Genomic DNA, 23,301 nt, shown 5'->3' with positions numbered 1-23,301 from the left:
GTGTGTGTGTGTGTGTGTGTGTGTGTGTGTGTGTGTGTGTGTGTGTGTGTGTGTGTGTTTAATCTAACCTCTTGTCAGATTCCCTAGTGATGGGTACTAGAGAAATAATGTAGATCAAGATAATCCTCAAATGTTCAAAGACAAAAAGATTGCAAAATTTTACAGTGTAGAAAGTGAGAGGACTAGGAATAGCTCTGTCAGCCGTGCTAAAGAAGGATAATCTGTTTAGGATGGTAGTTAGAAAAAGCTTGAAGAGTGTTGAGTTGTTCATGTCCCAGGATTTTATTGCCATTAGAAATACAGGGAGAAAGACCATTTTACCTGCTGTGTGTCTTTGAAAAGAGTCCAAGCAGATGGTAAGAAGTACAGCCCATCCTTTCATCCTTACCAGCATGGTGTAGTAAGAAGAGGACTGAACATCTAGGTTGGAGTCCCCTCTCTCAGTTTTTGCTAGCTGTGTGATCTTGGCTAAGTCTTTTCACTTACGACTTAGTTACCTTATCTGCAAAATGAGGATAATCATATCTGCACTGCATACCTCCTGGAGTTATTGTGAGCAAACCTTCTAGGGAGTGCTTATCCTGGTCCCTGAAAATTCCATAGTCTTCTTTTCCCACTTCTCAAAGTTGAAACCTCACCATTCCCCTTTTCTTGCTATACACACAACAATAATAGTAAGCATTTGTACTTTTTAGCTTGGTAATAAGATAAGTTATCTCATTTGATCCTCCTAGCAACCCATGTGAGATAAGGGCTATTATTGTCCTCATTTAATAGATGAGGAAACTGAAGCAGACAGGTGAAGTGACATGTCCAAGGTCACACAGCTCACGTCTGAGACAGGATTGGAAATCCAGTCTTCCTGACTTTACGTCTAGTACTTTATGCACTATGCTACAGTTTTTCAGTATCAAAATTATTTTGGTTTGATGGCCTCACCCCACCTGTCTCTCTCCTCTTTCCCCTTCCTTATTACCTTATTCATTTTTAAGACTAGCCTTTCCCAAAGCATGCTGTTCAATTTCCTGATGGATTTTGAGTGCAGAAAGAGGCATATAGTTTTTGAACATGGCCAATAATGGAATTTGTTTTGCTTGACAATGTTTGTTATAAAGCTTTCTTCCTAAATTGCTGGGGTGGGGGTGGGGTCTGCATGGGAGAGAATATGGATTTTTGTCAATTATAAAAAAATAAAATATAATTAAAAAGAAGAGTAGCCTATTCCAGTAACTGTGGTTTGTGGTTGTCTAAGATTCTCTGCTAGTTTTCTGGCCTCATTACCTTTTTTATTAGACAGATAACTTTGAACAAGCAATTTGGGAACCCAGCTAGTACCACTATGTTGTCATTGATGAGGAAGGTAACCTCTGAAAATCAAGCCCAGAAGTGACAGAAATGTCTGTCCCTACTACTGACAAAGCCAAGGAACATAAAAAATATTTAAGGTTGGGCTTCAAAATGTCAGGGTCGTTATTGGTTTGTGAGATCTTTGATCGTGCCAGATGAAAAGGTTAGAATTAAGTGAAATTTAATAGCAATTTTGAGTTACTTGTGGGGTGGACATTTTGTGAGACTTTTTCTTTTTATTTCAAGTTATAAAGAGTTATTGGAAATCCTCATGAACTGTATCATGTATCAGCCCAGCAAAGGCAGGAAATGATGCTCATCCTAAAAACTCCTATTTTTTTTCCTATTTTTTATTTTTCAACATTCATTTACACAAGATTTTGAGTTACAAATTTTCTCCCCATTTCTCCCCTATCCCCCACCCCAAGATGGCAAGCATACTGAATACCCCTTCCCCCAATCTGCCCTCTCTTATATACCCCCCATACTACACCTGCTTTCTTGTAGGGCAAGATGTATTTCTATACCCCATTGCCTGTATATCTTATTTTCCGGTTGCATGTAAAAACAACTTTTTTTTAACATTTGTAAAACCTTCTGTTTTAACAGTCTTTAAAAGTTGTGAGTCTCTATGAATTAGCCAGAAAGCAACAGAATTACAAGAAGTTTATCATGTTGAAAATACCGATGTTGTGCCTCATGGTATTCATGGATATTCTCAGAGGACCATTTCCATTAGAAATAAAATGCTTGGAAAAAGAAATCAGTTGACTCCAATGGTAATTTCTGACCTACAAAGAATGCAATTTTAAGATAGATTGCTTTCTCTTATGTGAAGGTTAGTAAGGAAATAGTTATGAACAATGAGAATTTGTAAATATTAATCTTTGTATCATTTTAAAGTGGAGGTTACCAGATTGGGGAGAGCAGGGAGGTTAAGCATGCTGTAGTACTTGAGCAAGAACAGCAGTAACATAGAACAGCTCCTGGATTCTTGGCTCTGTCAACTGTTTGGTGTATGGGAAAGGCAGCTCAGTTCTTTCATTTCTGAAACTGGGGCTGTAGTGATGTCTTCCTATAAAAGAAATTGGAAGCTTTTGATAATTAATGTTTACAAGAGAAGAACTTTTGAATTGGTAGGAAGAAAGCATGGTGATACTGACACATTTTTCTTGCTGTATTCTGTGGTTTCAGTGTTTCTTCCACAACTGGGCATTCATGCTCACGTTAGGGTGCTCAGGCAGGTACTGACCTATTTACAAATGGGGTACACCGCCTGCAGCTGCCCTTGCTACAGGAAAGCTTGATTGAAGTTTAAGAAACAGTGAATTTTTTTTTTCAAGATGAGGCCAATAAAAAATTTTACTGGCTTTAAAAAAAATCTGAGTTTTTAAAAAATTTTATTCAGAGTTTTCCTTAATTTGAACTCAGTATTTTAAATATTATCTCACTTGTTTAGGTGTAATTCTACTCATTTATAAAGAAACTGGGCCATTTACAATTAGTTTAATTATTACATTAATCAGAATTGTAAAATTTTGGGAACCAGTTTCCTACCTTTGAGGTAAGGGGAAAAAATATCGTCCAGTGGGCTGTCTCCTCCCTGTTCTCCAGCCTCCCAGAAGAAGAGGGGAAAAGGCATTCCATTGAACATCATATTTCCTCCCTTCTTGAGCAGAGGAAAAAGGCTGTTCTATCAAGTCTGCTTGGCCTTCTGCCTTGGGGGATGCTGAATTTCCCCAAAGGGGCTCGGCCAAACGTGAGAGTGTGGGAATGATGAGACACGAGTCAGGCGGGAAGCTGTCTAGGCAGTCCATTTAGTTATCTGAGGGTAAAGGCTTATATACTAATAAACCAAAAGTGACTGCATCTGGTATTCTACCTCCTAGTACTTTGTTCCATTGTGTGCACGTGTGATCACTTCTAAGTAGTCATGCCCTGTTCCCTTACTAAACAAGGAAAGATGGCAAGCCAATCACCCTGAGCAACAATGAGGAGCATGGCCTAGGGAAATCCCGACCCAGATTCTACCCATGACTGGACTGGCTCAGTACTGGCCCTCTACAGAATGTGACACTATTCCTTCAGCTCCAAGTACCTGTTCCTTCACTTAAACTGCCTAAGACCTTAAGAGGGCTCTAACATGAGGGCAAACCCCTTTGGACATTGTAAATCTTCCTAAACTCATTCCTCAGGGAATGACTCCACCCTGGTGCATCCCCCCCACTCGCAGTCACTCAAATCCCATTCCCTATTACCCACTTTCAAATCCCTTGTTCCCATACCCTTCAGCCTCCCTCCGCCCCATATGCCCCTCCAAAGTTATCCTCCCTTCCCACTGGGGTCTCTGGAAAACAATACACATGGCTTCCATTTTATATTTTTCTATTCCTACTCCTTCCATCTTTTGGCTCCTACTGAGTCCTGGTTCACTTTTGATGACAGCCTACCTGGCTACTCTTTCTGGCACTTGTTACACTTTCACTCTTTCCTCCTGTGCCCCGACACCCCCCCACTCAGTGGTGGGATGGGGGAGTTGGAGTACTCTCCATCGCCACTTGTAGGTTCTCCCTCTCTCACCATCACTCAGTAACTTCTCCTTTGAGGTTCACTCAGGCCCTATCTACCACCCAGTCAGAATTCTGGGAGTTATTGTCTACCAGCCCCTGGGATACTGAGATACTCCTCACTTTCCTCAATGGCTCATCATCTTTCTCCCCTCAACTTCCACCCTCATTTAGAAGATTTCAACCTATATATTGATCCTCTCTCAAGCACCCTAAGCCCACAATTCTACAATTTCCCATGACCTGTTCCTCTACCCCAACCTCAACTACACACATACCTTGATATTGCCATCACCCACAAGTGCCCTGTTTCTATGTTCTCGTTTTTTAATCACATTCTCTTGTCATTCCATCTCTCTCCTTGCCTTCTAACCTTAAGCCCAGTACTTTGTTCATACCCTTTAATGATTAAAGCATGTGTATATATGTATGTATGTATATATATACACATACAGAGATATATGCACATAAAGAGTATATATATATATATTATATATATGTACTATATATACATACATACACACATACAGAGACAGAGACAGAGTAGTGTAGGGATTAAACTAATCCCTTGACCCTCAGTTCTTTACCAGCACTTAACTCCATCACTAACTATATTTTCCTCCATTTTGGCCCTTTGATGAACCAGTTCCACTCCGTACTGTCCTTTCAAGGACCTATGTAGCAGAATTTTACCTGTGTGATTCTCAGCTTTAGAGTACTTCTACTTCTATTGTAAAATCATAAAATCCTACTGACTGGGTCTACCACAAATTTGTATCATATAACCTCAACTGAGCCCTCAGTGCTGCAAGGCAATTCTTTAAACCTCCTTAATTAACTCACTGTCCCACTCACCACAAGCTCTTCCAGAATTCTCCTGAAACCTCTCATGGCTCCTCTTCACATGTTTTCAACTGAGGACCTTGCTTCATATTTTCCTGAAAAAATTGAGCCCATTCTTTTAGAGCTACCTCTTCTCTCCACTTCCTCATCTCACATCACCTAGATGTCTTCTGCCACTATCTCCTACTTCACCTCTGTTTTTTAAAGTGAGGTGGGGGGTATGGGGTAAAGAGGATTAGTGTTTCTCATGTGAGGGCTTCCCTTTTCTTTCAGGGCTTCTTATCCACCTTTGGTGTCCACCTGTCACCCAACTCTCACCTATGGCTTCAAGAATTTGTAGCATGAGCAGTGAGTTAAACCTTCTTAGCAGACAGGTGTAGCAGCAAGCACACCAAGCGTCCTCAGGGCTTGCTGCCAATACAGGTTCTTGGATCTGCTTTGTTAAAGGAAAGCAACTCAAAATGGGTTAACAAGCTTACTTTAATCAGTCAAACATATATCGTTTACCTCATTCAGGGGAAAAAGGTCAGCACCCCGAACTTCAAAGTATACAGGCAGAAGTATCAAGACATTAACAGATCAAGTAGACAGCTTTCCAAACTGTCCAACCATTACATCCATACCCAGTCAACATCTGGGTTTCCACATCTGGGTTTTTCAAAGCCGGGGGACTCTCAACAACGGCTTCCCAGAATTCAGATCAAATCACAGAACACTTCTCAAAGTGAGTCCCAAAACAAAGCTACACATCAGGGCTTATATAGCCTTCTCCTGGCTCAGAGAATGTTGTTACCTTATTGACCCACTGGCCAATCAAGAAGTATCTACTGAAAAACAAGCTTCCCGCCCCAGGCTCCAGGTGCACTTTAGCCTGGGGCAGGGAAGATCTTACAAATTTACATTCCCATTACAACAGGCTAAGCCATGTTGAAGGTAACCAACAGACAGGTCACAAAACTGTTGGTGAGTTATGGGATGTCTACCCCAAGCATGGGAAGACTTCCACCAGCAGAAAAAGTGAATGAGAACAATTTGTTTCATCACCAGTCTTCTTGACTTTTGTGTTGCCACTGGACTATGGAAGAGAGAGTGAGACTGATGACTTTGTGAAACTCTGCCTCACATAAATCCAGTTCATACACCAGTGAAGACATCGTCCCATAATGCCATTGGTCCACTTTGAAAACAAAGGACAAATGACAAAATAGTGAGGTGACCCTTCTCTTCTTGCTAAGACATACCCCTCTCCATACACAAGTGACCTCATTCCATCTGGTCTTCTCCAACAGATTGCTTCCCCTATCATCCCCATTCACACTTGTCTTCAGTCTCTCCCTGTTTACTGTCTGTTTCCCTGCTGCCTACAGACATACCCATGTCCCTCCTATCCTCAAGATCACTTGATCCACCCATCCCTTCTACTTGTTGTCCTGAAGCTCTCCTCCCTTTATGTGACTAAACTCCTTGAGAAGGCCTCCTGCCATCGGTCCACTCCTTTCCTCTCACTCTCTTTGTAACTCTACAGTCTGGCTTCTCACCTCATCATTGAACCAAAACTGCTCTCTCCAAAGTTGCTTTATGTTTTCTCAATTACCAAATCCAATGGCCTTTTCTCCTTCTTACCCTTCTTTGAGCCTCTGACATTTTGATGCTGTTGACCACCTTCTCCTTGATACTCTTTTTTCCCCTCTGGGTTTTTCATGACACTACTCTCTCTTAGTTCTCCTAGGTAGGAGTCTGACTACTCCTTCTCAGTCCTCTTTGCTGGATCTTTTTCCATATCCATGAGTGCCCTACCTCCCCAAGGCTCTGTCCTAGGCCCTTTTTCCATCTTTATTATTTAATTGGGTGATCTCAGTCAGCTACCATGGATTTAATTATCATCTTTCTGCCAGTGATTTTCAAATCTATTCCAGCTCTTTGCTAACCTCTAGTCTCACATCTCCAACTGCCTAATAGACATCTCAAACTCAATGTCCGGTAGATCTCTAAGCTCAACACATCCAACATGGAATGTGATATCTTTTCATCTCATGTCCTCCTCTCTTCTTGACTTCTTAAAACTATTGAGGGTGACTCCAGCCTCCTAGTTACCCAGGTTTACAACCTAGGAGGTATCTTCTATTCCTTACTTTTCACCTCCCATATCCAATCTGTTGTCAAGGCCTGTTGATTTTTGCCTTTCTAACATCTCTGGCAAGCTCTTTTTTTCTCTCTTCTGACATACTGTTACCACCCTGGTGCAGGCCGTCATTACTTCATGTAATCTATAGTAGTCTGCTGGAAGGTCTGCCTGCCTCAGGTCTCTTTTCAACTGTAGTCCATCATCCATTCAGTTGCCAAAGTGATCTCTCATCATATTACATGTCCAGTGACTCTCTATAACCTCCAGTTGCAAATATAAAATTCTCAATTTAGTGTACAAAACTCTTCATAGTCTATCCCCTCCCTCCACCATTCCAATCTTCTAATACCTTGTTCTTCCCATGTACTCTGTGACCCACTGACATCGACCTTCTTGCTATTCCTCAAACAAGACATTCCATCTCCTGACTTCAGCTATCCCTTCTGCCTGGAATGCTCTGACTATTGACCTCCAAGACTTCCTTTGAGTCCCAACTAAAATGTCATCTTCTACAGGAAGCCTTCCCCAATTCCCTTTAAGTTTAGTGTCTTTCCTCTGTTGATTACCTCCTGTGTGTGCTGTATCTATCTTGCTTATACGTAGTTGTTTGCATGTTCTCTCCCCTGGTAAACTCTAAGCTCCTTGAGAGCAAACTCTTTTTGCTGTTGTTTGTGTCTAACTATATGGCCTCATGGACTTTGCCGACAGGGTTTTCTTGGCAAGTGGTGTGCCACTTCTCCAGTGTGTCCCATTTTATAGAGGAGGAACTAAAGCAAATAGGGGTTAAGTGACTTGCACTTGCTCAGGGTCACCCAGCTAGTAAGTGTCCAAGATCAAATTTGAACTCAGGTCTTCCTGACTCTAAGCCTGGTGCCCAATTCACTGCAACACCCAGCTGCCCCCAAAGAGACTCTTTTGTGTTTCTTTATATCCACGGTGCTTAATTAAGGTTTATTGACCGACTTAACTCCTACCCTGTCTGGGATCCAAGCCCTTTGTCTCACAAGGGAACTCAAGCCCAAGGAGGGAAAGTGACTTGCCAGCACAGAACAGTCATCATAGAGTCAAACTAAAACCCAAGTTTCTAGACATTTCTATGGACTGTCATAGGTTCAGGGGAATCAACTGGATATTGACTAAGAATGTCAATTCATATTGTCTGTAGAATTGACTTTGGTCATACTCTTTTGACTCTGAATAAGGAGCTATTTTATTCATTTTTCATAGTTAATGTACATAATTGGAAATAATCATTTGTGATAGAGCTAGGAGGTGGCAGGGCAGTGTGTGAAAGGTATGTGAGGACAAAGGGAGAAAAGAAGTATGGGCATTTAGTTCAGGGGTGGGGAACCTGTGACCTCAAGGCCACATGTGTTTCCCACCCCTGAGTTAGTTAAGACCAGAAGAAGAATAGAGAAGCTAGTCTGGGGGAAGCTCAGAGTTAGGAGGTCAGAGTGAACTGACCTCTGCTGGACTTTAAAGTCTTGAGACTCACATAACCAGAGAGGTGTGCTTCCTATGCTGGAACAAACTAGAAAACCAGAGATGCACAACAGCTGTCTGTTTCTTTAGTGGTGTTTAGAGAAAGCTCACATTGGGTGTTACATAAAAGCTCAAAGGAACTAGGAAAGAAAGCAGACTTTGTGAGGAGCCAAACAGAGAAGCCCTAAATGGGAAGGGCTGAGCTCTAGGGGCTAGGGAAGAGACCATACGCTATTGAGAATGTCCAAGTCAGGCAGGGGTGGACGCTGTAAGCATATTGTGTCCTTATAATTTGCCTCCCTTTTTATTTTTTATCTTGAAGGAGGACAGAATAGTGTGTAGGTGACCAATGGTTTGGCTGGAGGGGTATACTAGGAGCCAAGGTTGGGAAGAGACTGGATTTGTGTCCTCAGATGCTAACCTCTGAGGAGTTTAACCTTTTGTAGACAATAGATGTAGAGATGGTTTGGCAAATGTTAATTAAGTTCAGTGTCTGCCACACAGGATACTTTGCTAGGTGCTAGAATGCAAAAACCACACTGCTTTTGAGAAATTTAATAAGTGTAACAGCAAGTCACATGCACTGATGGGGAACTAACTGCTTATTCATTAACTCATTGCACTCTCAGGTTCTTTTGGTTTGGGCCAGGACCATTTTGACTTGAGGTAGGGGGTGGTCCATCAACATACAGTCATCACAGTGTCAAGGATTCCAGGAGGTTGGACTGGCTTAGAGTCATTCCCGGTTTGTGGTTTCATGCACAGTAGGGCAATTCAAAACCCTCAGGAGATTGGGTCATGTCAGAAAACCTTGAAGTACTGAACTGAATTGGACCTCTAAGCCTGTGACAATATATTCCAATTATTTTTGGCTATATTCCCATGGTTAGTAAAGTATATCACAGTATTCAAGGTACATGCCAAGGCTCATTGATTTCCTATTCAGCTAAAGCAGGGGTTCTTAACCTTTTTTTTCCCCATGGAGACCTTTGGTGGTCTGGTGAAGCCTGTGGACTCATTCTCAGAATCATTTTATTTTTATTTTTTCAGTTTCAAATTCTCTCCCTACCTTCCCCCTTCTCCCACCTGTTGAGAAGACAAGAAACATAATGCCACTTGTTTCCACATTAGCCATGTTTCAAAAAAGAAAGAGAAGAAAAGTATTTCAATCTGCAAGAATCCATTAGTTCTCTACGTGGAGGTGGATAGCATTTTTCATCATGAATCCTTTGGAATTGTTTTGGTTTGTGTATTGATCAGAGTTGCTGAGTATTTCACAGTTCATTATTATTATTATATCACTGTTACTGTGTACATTTTTCTCCTGGTTTCACTCATTTCACTTTGCATCAGTTCAAAGAAGTCTCCCCAAATTTACCTGAAACAATCCCCTTAATCATTTATTACAGTACGATAGCATTCCATTACAGTCATATAACATGTTAACCCATTTCCCCATTAATGGGGATCCCCTCAGTTTCCAATTCTTTGCCACCACAAAAAGAGCTGCTATAAATATGTATGCACATATGGGTCCTTTTCCTTTTTTGTTTGATTTCTTTGGGGTACATACCTACTAGTGGTATTTCTAGGTTAAAGGGTATGCACAGTTTTATAGTTTTTAGTATAATTCCAAATTGTTCTCCCAAATGTTTGGACTAGTTCGTGACTCTACCAGCAGTGCTTTAGTGTACCTGTTTTCCTGCAGCTCTTTCAGCATTTGTTATTTTACTTTTCTGTCAATCTGATGGGTGTGAGGTTGTTTTAATTTGTATTTTCTCTAATTATTAGTGACTTAGAGCATTTTTTCTTAACTATTGGTAGTTTTGATTTCTTCCTTTGACTATCAATTTTTTAATTTTGCTTATAAATTTGACTCAATTCTCAAATATTTAAGAAATGAGACCTTTAATCAGAGAAATTTGACTGTAAATTTTTCCCCTTATTTTCTGGCCTCCCTTCTGATTTTGGCTGCCTTGGTTTTGTTTGTGCAAAGCCTTTTTAGTGTAATCAAAATGATTCATTTTACCTCCAGTGATCGTTTCTATCTCTTGTTTGGTAATGAACTCTTCCCCTATCCATAGATATGACAGGTAATTTTTTCTGTGTTCCCCTAATTTGTTAATGATATCCCCTTTGTGTCTAAATCATGTTCCCATTTTGACCTTATCTTGATATATGGTATAAGATGTTGGTCTCTACCTGGTTTCTGTGAGACAAGAGGGCAGGGCAGGAATCAAAGAAGACTTCACAGATAAGGTGACACCTGACCTGATCCTTAAAGAAAGATGAGAATCCTTAGAGGCAGAGATAAGGAAGGATTTGGACCTCTAAGGTTACCATCCCAGAGATTCTTTGTTTTTGTGATGTAGTGGTTGGGTATGCTACAGTGAACTGGGTGTGGTGATACAGATGGCTCTGCTAGAGACATCCTAGGTGATGGGCTGTCTAAAGTATAGGTGATAATCAGGAAGAAAATTAAATGGTTTTGTATAGATATGGTATTTAAACCAGCATTTCACTCAGCAAATCCTTATGATTGTATAGAAGTGTTCTCATTTAATAAAATATGAGTAAAGAGGACAGGGCTTTGTCTGGTTTCACATGATACCTTAGAAAGAGTAGTAGGAGTCAGGACCTGGGTTCAAACTTGACTGTGCCATCTACTCCCTCTGTGACCCTGGACAAGTAATTTAATGTCTCTGTGCTTCAGTTTCTACATCTGTGAAATGAGGAGGTTAAACTGGATGACTTCTAATGTCTTTTCCAACTGTTTAAGATGGTTTGGTAAATGATTGATGAATGAATAAACTCCTCATAGTGAATGAAGTGAAAAGTAGTGGAACTGTGAAAGAAAGTTGAACCCAAACCTCCTAAGACTTAGAGACCAAGTTCATTAAGTCCAAGTTGAGATCAGTGCTTTTTGTTGGCAGTTTGGTTCTTTTTCAGTAATTGAGAAAAATTCCATAATTGATTGCTGGGTCTTCCAGAGGCTACTTTGACCTTAGAACCATCCTTTAACTGGAATAGATTCCAGGGCAACTCCAGACTAAAAGGTCTTTGAATTCCAGGTGTGTGGGCAGAGCCATTCTGACCTTGGGAAGACACATGTCCATTTGTTCAGCATGGTCAGAATTGGGCGGGGAGGGGTTAGTGGGACCAAATGACATTTCCTTTAGAATCGGGGAAATCTGTCATGCCCAAAATTTATATTCATCTTTTTTTAAATTTTATTTATTATTATTATTTGCTTTTTGGACAGGGGAAGGTAGGGCAGTTGGGGTTAAGTGACTTGCCCAAGGTCACATGGCTAGTTTTTGTGTTAACTGTCTGAGGCTGGATTTGAACTCAGGTCCTCTTGACTTCAGGGCCGGTGCTCTATTCACTGTGCCACCAAGCTACCGCAATATTCATCCTTTTCTAACCTCAGCGGTCTTGTGAGTTTCCTGAGATACTTTCCAGTGATTGCCAGCTTCTTAGGCACCTTTACATGTCTTTTTCAAGTAGGTACCTCAGTTGCTTGTGTCCTGGTGTCATTTATGTTGTGAGAAAGTTTTTTTCTTTTACTTGGCCATACAAACTGATTGTAGGAAACTAAATGACTGTTGGCTTAATGGAGAAGAGAATAACAAGAGTTGAAACCCATGAAATAGATCATGTTTCCTCTGGGCTCCCTCCCTCTGTATATGCTTGGACCAGCAGGTTGCGGCTGCAGATCTTGGCTAGCCACTTTTTCCTCTAATGCTGCAGTCCCCCACACCCACTGGTGTGCTGCTTCTGTTGATCATCAGTTTATATCAGTGAACCAGCCAGCTTTTAGAGATGATTATTTACTAAGGTGTATAGTTAAAGTAGCTGGGATGAACATTCCCCCAGACCAGGGCATGCTCCCCAAGTATAAGTGCGTACAGAGGTCAGACTCTAACTTAGCACATGTGGCAAAGAGGGTGATTCACAACCCTTGGGAGGCCTTTGAAAAGGCCTTTCCTCCTTTCCTTTCATTGAGCCCTCGTGATGTTCCCATTAGGTGTGTTAGAGCTTCCTGTTGGGCTCCTTAACTTTAGTCTTGAAGTTACCTTCCCTTTTCCTTGGCTTCTGATACAGACACTTGTTAAACGCTGCTGTCCTGGGGATAGTGCTAGGATGCTGAAGAGCAGTCTAGATTTTCTGACCCTCAAAGTTCATAAGGTCATCCTGTGGTGAAAGGGGCAAGGGAGGCTCTTCTTACTAATCCCCTCCCCTTTTCTCAAGCAGTGTTGGAGTTAGTTTGCTGTTTTATACAAGGCCAGTGAGCATGGCTGCGTCTACTCAACCAAGTACACTCCCATTTTATCCTCAGTGTATTTCAATACTTTCAAACTGACTTAAGGACTTTTTGCACCTAGTTTAATGCCTTTGATAGATTAATTCAACTCCTCACCTGGTTAAGGCAGTTAAAGTAATGGAGTGATTGATTAAATCCCCCTTCCCCCACATTTATAGAATGCTTTTATTCTTTGTAAGTCACCTTTCTCCTCTTTTATTCTGCAGTATCCCTGTGAAGTAGGAAGTACTGATAACTTTTCTGAGACTCAGTTTCCTCATATGTAAGATGAGGTGCTATAATAATAGCACCTAGCTCACAGGGCTGCTGTGAGGACCAGTTGAGATAGTCCTACAAAGTGCTTTGCAACCCTTGATTGTCAACTTTTATTATTTTACAGATGAGGAAACTGAAGTGCCCAGAGGTGTGGGGATTCACTCATGGTCACCTGGCCAGTAAGTAGCAGAGCTGGTCCAGAGATTCCATGCCCTCTGATGCCAAATCACATGCTTTTTTCTCCATTATACCATCCTGCTTTTACTCTTTGTGACCCCATTTGTGATTGTGATCCTTCCCTTTCTGAGGGAAAAGCAGTATTCTTCCTGGAAAGATTTTGACTGGAGTCAGTCAGAGACCTTTCTTCTCTGTCTCCACCACCGCTCTGTAAATTCTTTTGTCTCTCAGAGACTCAGTTTCTTCATCTGAAAAGTGAAATTTCAACTCTCCAGTTCCCTTTATAACAAACAGTATTAAATAAGAGTAAAGATTTTCCATCAGAAGGAACCTGTGGCTACCAAAAAGAAAGATAATCTGGTTTCTCTAGGAAGGTGGTTCAGCTTTGCACAGCCTGGAAGAGAAATTTGATGTAGACTTTAAAGAGATTCAGAAGAAGACATTCAGAGTGGTTGGGAAAGCAGGCCAAAGGGCCTGGGACCAAGAAGGTTGGGGGGGGAGATGAGGCTGGACAGAGAGATAACAGTGTTGTGGTGGGGGTGGGAGGTGGGGAGGGACAGGGTTTGGGTAGAGGTCTAGAAGTAAGAACTGGAGAAACAGCCTCCACCCTCCACTCTCCTGTGATGACAGCCAGTGTGGGCAGCCAGAAGCCAGCTGGCTTGTCTGCCTCACACCTGGGTTTATAAATGTGATAACATTCAGTTTATTCAATTAAACACTAGACCTGTCCATTTTTCTAGTGTGACATCTTACCGTTCGAGCCAAGGCATTCATCACTCCAGTTGACCTTTTTCTGTTGTAGAAGTCCATGGGGGGTGGGGGGAGATGGGAGGAGGAGTATTTTAAGTCCGTATTTTCAGTGTCATTTTCTTCCCCATCCATTAAAGAGACCTCGTGTCTCTTGTAAATTGTATCTTGGTTCTCACTTGTGTTTTTCTGAGTTGACTCCTCTAAGCACCTGCTATTTCTTTGTACTCCTCTTCAGCGAGCTGGCCTAGTTTCCACTTGGTGTACAATTCCCATTCGCATTTCAGGGCTTTATGCTGCACTTGGTTCTACCAATTAAGTGTCTCACCCCTCCTATCTTGATTCTATATCAGGACGGTCTTTTCTTGTGCCTTTAATATTGTTCCTTTGAGGAACATCCGGATTTCCTCTGCTCTTTTGTTGCTTAAATGTTCTTCCCCCGGGACCCTTGACAATTTTCCCAAGCCTAGCAATTTCAGTAAATGCTTAATAACGTAATTTCAGTTGCTTCTATACAGGCACCTCCAGGACTCCACTTAGAGATCTCAACATGCAGTGTTCCTCGGGTTTTGGGGGATTTTTTTTGCCTCTCTAGAAAGTTCAGTTCAGTCACTCATTACACAAAGCCTATAACCTTCCCACAAGAGAACAAGAAAGAAAACACATCTACATTTATTTACCTTAGCCAGGATACATGCAGTGAAACTAGCAGTTTAGATGGCACTACACCCTTAGACAGTCTGCTTAACTCACTAGTGTCCCTTTGAGGAGAAATGAAAGATCCCACCTTCTGGGATTATTGATAGAACTGCAGAATTTCAGGGGGTCCCTGTGGCTGGTTGTGGGCACTCTCTCCAGCAGTGCAGATAGCAATCTTCCTCTTCCTGTACAGTTCTTCTGTGTGCCCTTCTGGAAATTCTCTCTGCATGATCTTCAGTATCTACAATACCTGCGAGGTCTTTGCCACTTCACGTACATTAGCACTCTGGCAGTCCATAGCTGTGCCTCACACTCTACATCCCAGTTCGTTTTCTGAGCATCCATTTCCTGGGCACCTTTTGCATCACAGATAATATGCTTCAATCCATTCATGCCCACTCCATATCTTGTATTCCATGATTTGCAGCTATGGAGTATTAACAGAATAGATGGAGTGCCAGGCCTGGAGTCAGGAAGACTGAGTTCAGATCTGACCTCAGACCCTTACTAGCTGTGTGACCCTGGACAAATCACTTAACCCTGTTTGCCTCAGTTTCCTCATCTGTAAAATGAGTTAGAGAAGGAAGTGGCAAAATACTCCAGTATCTCTGCCAAGAACACCCCAAATGGGGTCACAAAGAGTTGGACATGACTAACTGACAAAACAACCTATGCCCAGTAGTTTTATTAGTTGCTTTCCTATTTTTCAGACCCTTTTCAGGATCTCCCAAATTAGGCACAATGATTATACATTCCTTCCTAGCACATAATTCTAAAAGAGATAATGTTTCACAAAATCCAGGAAGGCCTGGATTCAGGAATCCTTCCTCAGATTCACTAGTGCTGTGATTCTGGGCAAGTCACTCTACCTTTACGAAGTGACGGTTGGTCATCTGTAGAAGGGAATAACAATAGTCCCTACTTCACAGGACTATGGAAAGGATCAACATGTAAAGAGATGCTGTCTATAAATTCTTACATCAGCGCTAATTATACTATTTGAATAGGAGCACTATGTAGATCTTGAATGTTTAGAACGTCCCAGGAACCCTGAACCTCTTCTGCTTCTGGAGATGGTCTTGCTATAGTGTCTGATTGATGATGTTGTCGTGTTGTTTTCCCCATTATGTTGACCTTTGTTACTTCATGTTTGTTGACCTCACTTTAAATTCTGTTCCTGTTGTAATTATAGTTTGGTAGTAAACTTATTTAACTGAATACCAGGGACTGGCCAAGCCTGGTTTTCTGCTTTAACTTTAAGGTCACTTAATACAAATGTTACATGGTAATAGACTCAAGACCTGTGGGTTATGCCTCTAGCACAGCCCATTTCCACTTACACCCCCCCCCCCCAGACTAACGGTGAACTGGGGATGACTGTGCTTTGGGCATATAATTTTGTGGTCATCTGCTTACTCACTTGCTGGTAAAGTACACACCACATGTTCCTTGTTTTTATGGATTAAAGTTTAAATCACAAGTGTGATGCAAGTCCAAATGCATTATATATATATATTGCTTTTCCTTTATCTCATTGTCCATGTTTTTGGCAATTAAATTAGGCTAACACAGTTTGTTCTTAAACTTTGTTGGCGCCTATCAGTCACTATGTCATATTCTTCCAGGTGTTTGCATCATGTTGAATACTAGATGCTTGACTAATAGTTACCCAAGCTTCAAGATAATAAAGTGAGGCTTTCCTAAAAGCATCAAAGTGACCAAAGTTTATGTTCCAAAGTTGTGTGTGTGTGTGTGTGTGTGTGTGTGTGTGTCTTTCCCTTGTTAAGGAGAGTCATCATTTTGACCCATTTATAATCTTTTGGCATTTCTTTTGTCCCCCATGAATTTTGGCCTGAGACTTGGGAATGGGGATTCCAGGGCCTAACTCTCCATACTAGCTTTGTACACCTAACTTCTTAGTGCCTTTATACTCTCTTTTTTTTTAATTCAATTTTTAATTTATTAATTTGTTTGTTTCCTTTTAGTTTACAGGATTCAATTCCACAATTCCTTGAATTTCACATTTTGTCCCCCTCCTTCCCCTCCCCCCCATGGCGTCTTATAATCAAGTATAGGATCTGTAAATACTTTCACATTATACAGTGGTCAGGTTATAAGGATGGATTGTGCCAGCTGGAATGAAAAATGGTAAAGAGGACATAAAATCAAATAAGAGAACGAAAAAGATCAGGTATTTTGCTTCCACCTGGATATAAATTTAGTTCTTTCTAGTTCTTTCTCTGGATGCACGTTTTTCTCTCCATCATGCGTCTTTTGGGATTGACTTACATCCCTGCATTGTTGAGAAGAGTCCAGTCTATCAAAGTTGGTCATCACACATACGTTGTGTCTGTAATTGTGTACAAATTCCTCCTGGTTCTACTCTTCTCACTCAGCATCAGTTCTTTTAAGGCTCCCCAGGTAAATATGAAGACCGCCTGCTCCCCGTTTCTTATAGCACAATAATATTCCATAACATGCATATACCACAACTTGTTCAGCCATTCCCCAATTGATGGACACCCCCTTAATTTCCAATTCTTTGCCACAACAAAAAGAGCTGCTATAAACATTTTTGTACATATGGGTCTTTCTCCCATTTATATGATCTCTTTGGGATATAACCCTAGGAGTGGTATTGCTGGATCAAAGGGTATGAAAGTATTTATAGCCCTTTGGGCATAGTTCCAGATTGCTTTCCAGAAAGGCTGGATCAGTTCACAACTCCACCAACAATGCATTAGTGTTCCAGTTTGCCCACATCCTCTCCAGCATTTGTCATTTTCCTGTTTTGTCATCTTAGCCAATCTAACTGGTGAGATGTGATACCTCAGAGTTGTTTTGATTTGCATTTCTCTAATCAATAGTGAATTTCTTCATGTGCTTATAGATAGCTTTAATTTCTTTCTCTGAAAACTGCCTGTTCATATCCTTTGACCATTTATCAATTGGGGAATGACTTGTATTCTTATAAATTTGACTCAGTTCTCTGTATATTTTAGAGATGAGTCCTTTGTCAGAGACATAGGTTGTAAAGATTCTTTCCCAATTTCCCACCTCCCTCCTAATCTTGGTTACATTGGCTTTATTTGTACAGAAACTTTTCAATTTCATGTAGTCAAAATTATCCATTTTACATTTTATAATGTTCTCTAATTCCTGTTTCGTCATAAAGTCATTCCCTCTCCACAAGTCTGATAGGTAAACTATTCCTTGTTTTAGCAGACTGCTTACAGTATCAACCTTTATACCTAGATCATGAACCCATTTAGACTTGATTTTGGTGTATGGTGTTAGATAATGGTCTATGTCCAGTTTCTGCCATACTATATTCCAGTTTTCCCAGCAGTTTTTGTCAAATAGTGAGTTCTTATCCCAAAAACCAGGGTCTGGGGGTTTATCAAACAATACATTACTGTAGTCATTGACTTCTGAATCTCGTGTGCCTAATCTATTCCATTGATCCACTCCTCTATTCCTAAGCCAGTACCAAGTAGTTTTGATGACTGCTGCTTTATAGTACAGATTGAAATCTGGTAAAGCTAGTCCACCTTCCCTAGCATTTTTTTTCATTAATTCCCTTGATATTCTGGACCGTTTATTCTTCCAGATGAATTTTGTTACTGTTTTTTCTAACTCTATAAAGTAGTTTTTTGGTAAATTAATTGGTATGGCACTAAATATATAATTTAATTTAGGTAAAATTGTCATTTTTATTATATTAGCTCAACCCAGCCATGAGCAATTGATATTTTTCCAATTAGTTAGGTCTGACTTTATTTGTGTGAAAAGTGTTTTGTAGTTATGATCATACAGGTCCTGGGTTTGTTTTGGCAGGTAGATTCCCAAATATTTTATAATGTCTACAGGAACTTTAAATGGGATTTCTCTTTCTACTTCTTGCTGTTGAGTTTCATTGGAAATATATAGGAATGCCGAGGATTTATGTGGGTTTATTTTATATCCTGCAACTTTGCCAAATTTATTTATTGTCTCAAGCAGTTTTTTACTTGATTCTCTAGGATTCTCTAAGTATATCATCATATCATCTGCGAAGAGTGATAGCTTGGTCTCTTCTTTGCCTAACTTGATTCCTTTGATTTCTTTTTCTTCTCTAATCGCTACTGCTAACATTTCTAGTACCAGATTGAATAAGAGGGGTGATAGTGGACACCCTTGTTTCACCCCTGATCTTATGGGAAATGCTTCCAGCTTCTCCCCATTGCATATAATACTTGCTGATGGCTTTAAATAGATGCTACCTGTTATTTTAAGGAAGGCTCCATTTATTCCTATACTTTCTAATGTTTTTAATAGGAATGGATGTTGTATTTTGTCAAAAGCCTTTTCTGCATCTATTGAGATGATCATGTGGTTTCTGCTAGTTTTATTGTTGATATGCTCAATTATACTGATGGTTTTCCTAATATTAAACCATCCTTGCATTCCTGAAATAAATCCTACCTGATCAAAGTGTATTATTCTTGAGATAAGTTGCTGTAGTCTTTTGGCTAGTATTTTATTTAGAATTTTTGCATCTATATTCATGAGGGAGATTGGTCTATAATTTTCTTTCTCTGTTTTATCTCTTCCTGATTTAGGTATCAGTACCATATTTGTGTCATAAAAAGAATTTGGTAGGACTCCTTCTTCACTAATTTTCCCAAATAATTTGTAGAGTATTGGAATCAATTGTTCTTTAAATGTTTGATAGAATTCACTAGTGAATCCATCTGGCCCTGGAGATTTTTTCCTAGGGAGGTGACTGATGGCTTGTTCAATTTCTTTTTCTGAGATGGGATTATTTAAGTAATTTACTTCCTCTTCAGTTAATCTGGGCAACTTGTATGTTTCTAGATATTCGTCCATTTCCCTAAGATTGTCAAATTTATGTGCATACAATTGGGAAAAATAATTCCTAATTATTGTTTTGATTTCCTCTTCATTGGAGGTAGATTCACCCTTTTACATTTTTGATACTCATAATTTGGTTTTCTTCTTTCTTTTTTTTTATCATATTGACTAAGGGTCTATCAATTTTGTTGGTTTTTTCATAAAACCAGCTCTTGGTTTTATTTATTAGTTCAATAGTTTTCTTAATTTCGATTTTATTAATCTCTCCTTTAGTCTTCAATATTTCTAGTTTAGTATTTAATTGGGGATTTTGAATTTGTTCTTTTTCTAGGTTTTTTAATTGCATGCCCAATTCGTTGAGCTCCCTTTTCTCTAATTTAATCACATATGCACTCAGGGATATAAAACTTCCCCTAAGAACTGCCTTTAATTCATCCCACAGATTTTGGTATGTTGTCTCATTATTATCATTCTCTTGAATGAAATTACTGATTGTTTCTATAATTTCTTGTTTGACCCACTCATTCTTTAGGATCAAATTGTTTAATTTCCAGTTAGTTTTTAGTCTGTCTTTCCCTGGCCCTTTATTGCATATAATTTTTATTGCATCATGATCTGAGAATGATGCGTTTAATATTTCTGCCTTACTGCATAGAATTGTGAGGTTTTTATGCCCTAGAACATGGTCAATTTTTGAATATGTGCCATGAACTGCTGAGAAGAAAGTATATTCCTTTTTATCCCCATTCAGTTTTCTCCAGAGATCTATCATACCTATCCTCTCTAAAATCCTGTTCACCTCCTTAACTTCTTTCTTGTTTATTTTGAGGTTGGATTTATCAAGTTCAGATAGGGGGAGATTAAGGTCTCCCACTAGTATAGTTTTGCTATCTATTTCTTCCTCTAATTCCTTTACCTTCACCTCTAGGAATTTGGATGCTACACCACTTGGTGCATATATGTTAAGTAGTGATATTGCTTCATTCTCGATGGTGCCTTCTAACAGGATATAGTTTCCTTCCTTATCTCTTTTAATTAGGTCAATTTTTGCATTTGCTTTATCTGAGATAAGGATTGCTACCCCTGCTTTTTTTACTTTAGCTGAGGCATGATATATTTTACTCCAACCTTTTACCTTTACCTTGTGTATATCCCTCTGTTTCAAATGTGTTTCTTGTAAACAGCATATTGTAGGATTATGATTTCTAATCCATTCTGCTATCCGTCTCCGTTTTATAGGAGAGTTCATTCCATTCACATTTACAGTTATGATTGTTATCTGTTTCTTTCCCCTCATCCTATTCCTGCCCCTGTTAATGTTCGTATTTTCCCTCCCTTCTCCCTTCCCCCCCTTAATAGTTTTCCTTTTGACCACCGCCTCCCTCAGTGTTCCCTTTTCAGCTCCCCTCCCTTTTCCTCCCCTTTTCCCCTTACTACTTCCCTCCCTACAAATCACTCCCACCCCCGTTTTGTAACCCTTTCCCCCTCCTACTGCCTGTAGGATATTGTTATACTTAATGAAGTATGCTATTTTTTCTTTGCATCAAGAATGACAGGAACAGATCTCATGCGAAGCTCCTCTCCCTCCCCTCTTTCCCTCTAAAATGATGTGTGTTCTCCTTGTTTACCTTTCTAAGTCACTGTTGCTTCTCGTAATTGGAGGTTGAATTTTCCATTGAGTTCTGGCTTTTTTATCAAGAAGGTCTGGAATTCTGTTATATCATTGAATGACCATCTCTTTGCCTGGAAGAATATGCTCAGTCTCTCTGGGTATGTGATCCTTGGTTGTAATCCGAGCTGTTTTGCCTTCCTGAAAATTGTATTCCACTGCCTCCGATCTTTCAGTGTGGAGGCTGACAAATCCTGTGCAATCCTCACTGTGGACCCTCGATATTTGAATTGTTTCTTTCTGGCCACTTGAAGTATTTTCTCTTTTTTCTGGTAGTTCTGGAGTTTGGCCACAACATTTCGAGGATTTTTCAGTTTGGGATCTCTTACAGCAGGTGTCCGGTGGATTCTGTCGATTTCTATTTTCCCCTCAGGTTCTAGTATCTCAGGGCAGTTTTCCTTAACGAGCTCTTGGAGAATGTTGTCCAGGCTCATTTTTTCATCATAATTTTCTGGAAGGCCTATGATTCTCAGATTATCTCTCCTGGATCTGTTTTCCAGGTCAGTTATTTTTTCTTTGAGGTATTTTACCTCTTTTTCTAATTTTTCATTTTTGTTGTTTTGCTTGGCTAATTCTTGGTTCCTCGTAGAGTTATTTGTTTCCATTTGTTTAATTCTGGTTTTTAGCAAATCATTTTCCTTGGTTAATTTTTGAAGCTCCTTTTCCATATCATACACTTTTCTTTTTAGAGAGATGTTTTCCTCATTATAGTGTTTTTCAAATTCTGCTATTTTCGTTTTGAGAGAATTATTCATTTTGTCTTCTATCTCTCTCATTTTGCTTTCAAAGTTCCTTTTGATCTCATCTAGGAGAGCCTTCTGTGCTTGGGATCCATTCCCTGTTGAAGTCTCAGCTGTGGGTGTGGAGTCCACAGTGTCTCCCTCTGAGGTTGGTTCTTCCCTCTGAGGATAGTAGGACTCTAGAGTCTTTGTCTTTGTAGTCTTTCTACCCATTTTGAGGCAGTGTCCTAGCCACGCCCTTCCTCTAGGATCCCAAGCCTTTACTGTAGAGGGTTTTGCCCTGGGGCAAGAGTTACTATATTTTCAGGGTCAGAGGGGGGGTTTGGAGCAAGTGGGGTTCACTCTGCCATCCTTGTCTTTGGAGGTCCTGAAAGGGGCTTTAAAAAAAAAAAAGATTTCTGGGCTATGAAGTGGTAGCCCCAGGAGTGTTTGCTGTCCAGTATAGGGGCCCCTGTATTTGCTTCTTACCTTGCCCTTTCCAGTCCCAGCCCTTTGGTGATAGGCCTGGTAGTGGACCTTGTGGTTGGTGGGAAGACTTGCCCTTCGAGTTGATCAGACCCCTTCCAGGCCTGCGTCTGCCACGCCTTCCCGCACAGGCCACTGAGCCTTCCCGCAGCGCTGCCGCCGCCGCACCTTCCCGCGCAGGCCACCGCGCCATCGCCCGCTATTATTCCTTATTAGAACTTGTCCTTCGCATCTATGTATTGATAAATCTGGAAACGGCCACAGCTGCTGCTGATCTGGAGTCCCTCTGGCTGGCAGCTGGTCAGGCCCGCCCTGGGGCTAAAGCCTCGGGGTGGGGCTGGGCTCGACTCCCAGAGCGTTGAGCTGGCCAATTCCTGCCGGCCTGCCGGGCTGTTCTCAGCGGGAGGTTAGCTTCTCTGTGTCATTTTGTGGGTTCTGCAGCTCCAAAGTTTGTTTAGAGTCCCCTTTTTACCTGGATTGGGGAGGGTGGAAGCCGGAGCCGCGGGAGGGTCGTGCTTCTACTTCGCCATCTTGGCTCCGCCCTATACTCTCTTTTTTAAACTGAGAGGATTGAACTAGATGATATTTAAGGTTCTTTCCAAGTCAAAAAGTATAAGTTCTGAAAATTCACACTAGGGACTGAGGTATTTGACTTTAATGATTGAGGCAGCAGGTGGCTCAATGGATTGAGTTCTGGACCTGAAATCAGAAAGACTTGAATTTGAATCCTGCCTCAGACACTAGCTGTGTAACCCTGGGTAGGTCACTCAACTGTTGTCTAATCAGTTTCTTCATTTGTAAAGTGAGGATAATAATAGTATCTACCATGCGGGATTGTTGTATGGGATTGTGGGAATTGAGTGAACCACACTGACTCCATCCATCTTGTGTCTCAATTCTGGATCCAGTTCAATCCCTTTCTATTCAATTGTGAATCTAGTGCACTTTCTGTCTTGTGAGAAAACTTTATTGTATATCGTTTGAATCTAGCCTTGCATAGCTGGGAA

At 40.6% G+C, this 23,301-nt stretch overlaps 1 protein-coding gene across 1 annotated transcript in view; it reads left to right on the top strand.

Annotated features, from left to right (window-relative positions):
- Positions 1-23,301, top strand: part of ZBTB40 (zinc finger and BTB domain containing 40) — an 85,323-nt gene that overhangs the window by 13,392 nt on the left and 48,630 nt on the right. The gene's annotated exons all lie outside the window — the stretch shown is intronic.

This window comes from Petaurus breviceps, unplaced genomic scaffold (assembly GCF_028583685.1).
Source record: "Petaurus breviceps papuanus isolate PSGF00001 unplaced genomic scaffold, PetGlider_PUasm1.0 91041, whole genome shotgun sequence".
In the NCBI taxonomy this organism is placed as follows: Eukaryota; Metazoa; Chordata; class Mammalia; order Diprotodontia; family Petauridae; genus Petaurus; species Petaurus breviceps.
Note: the sequence above shows the minus strand (reverse complement) of the source record. Positions and strands in the feature narration are given on the sequence as shown.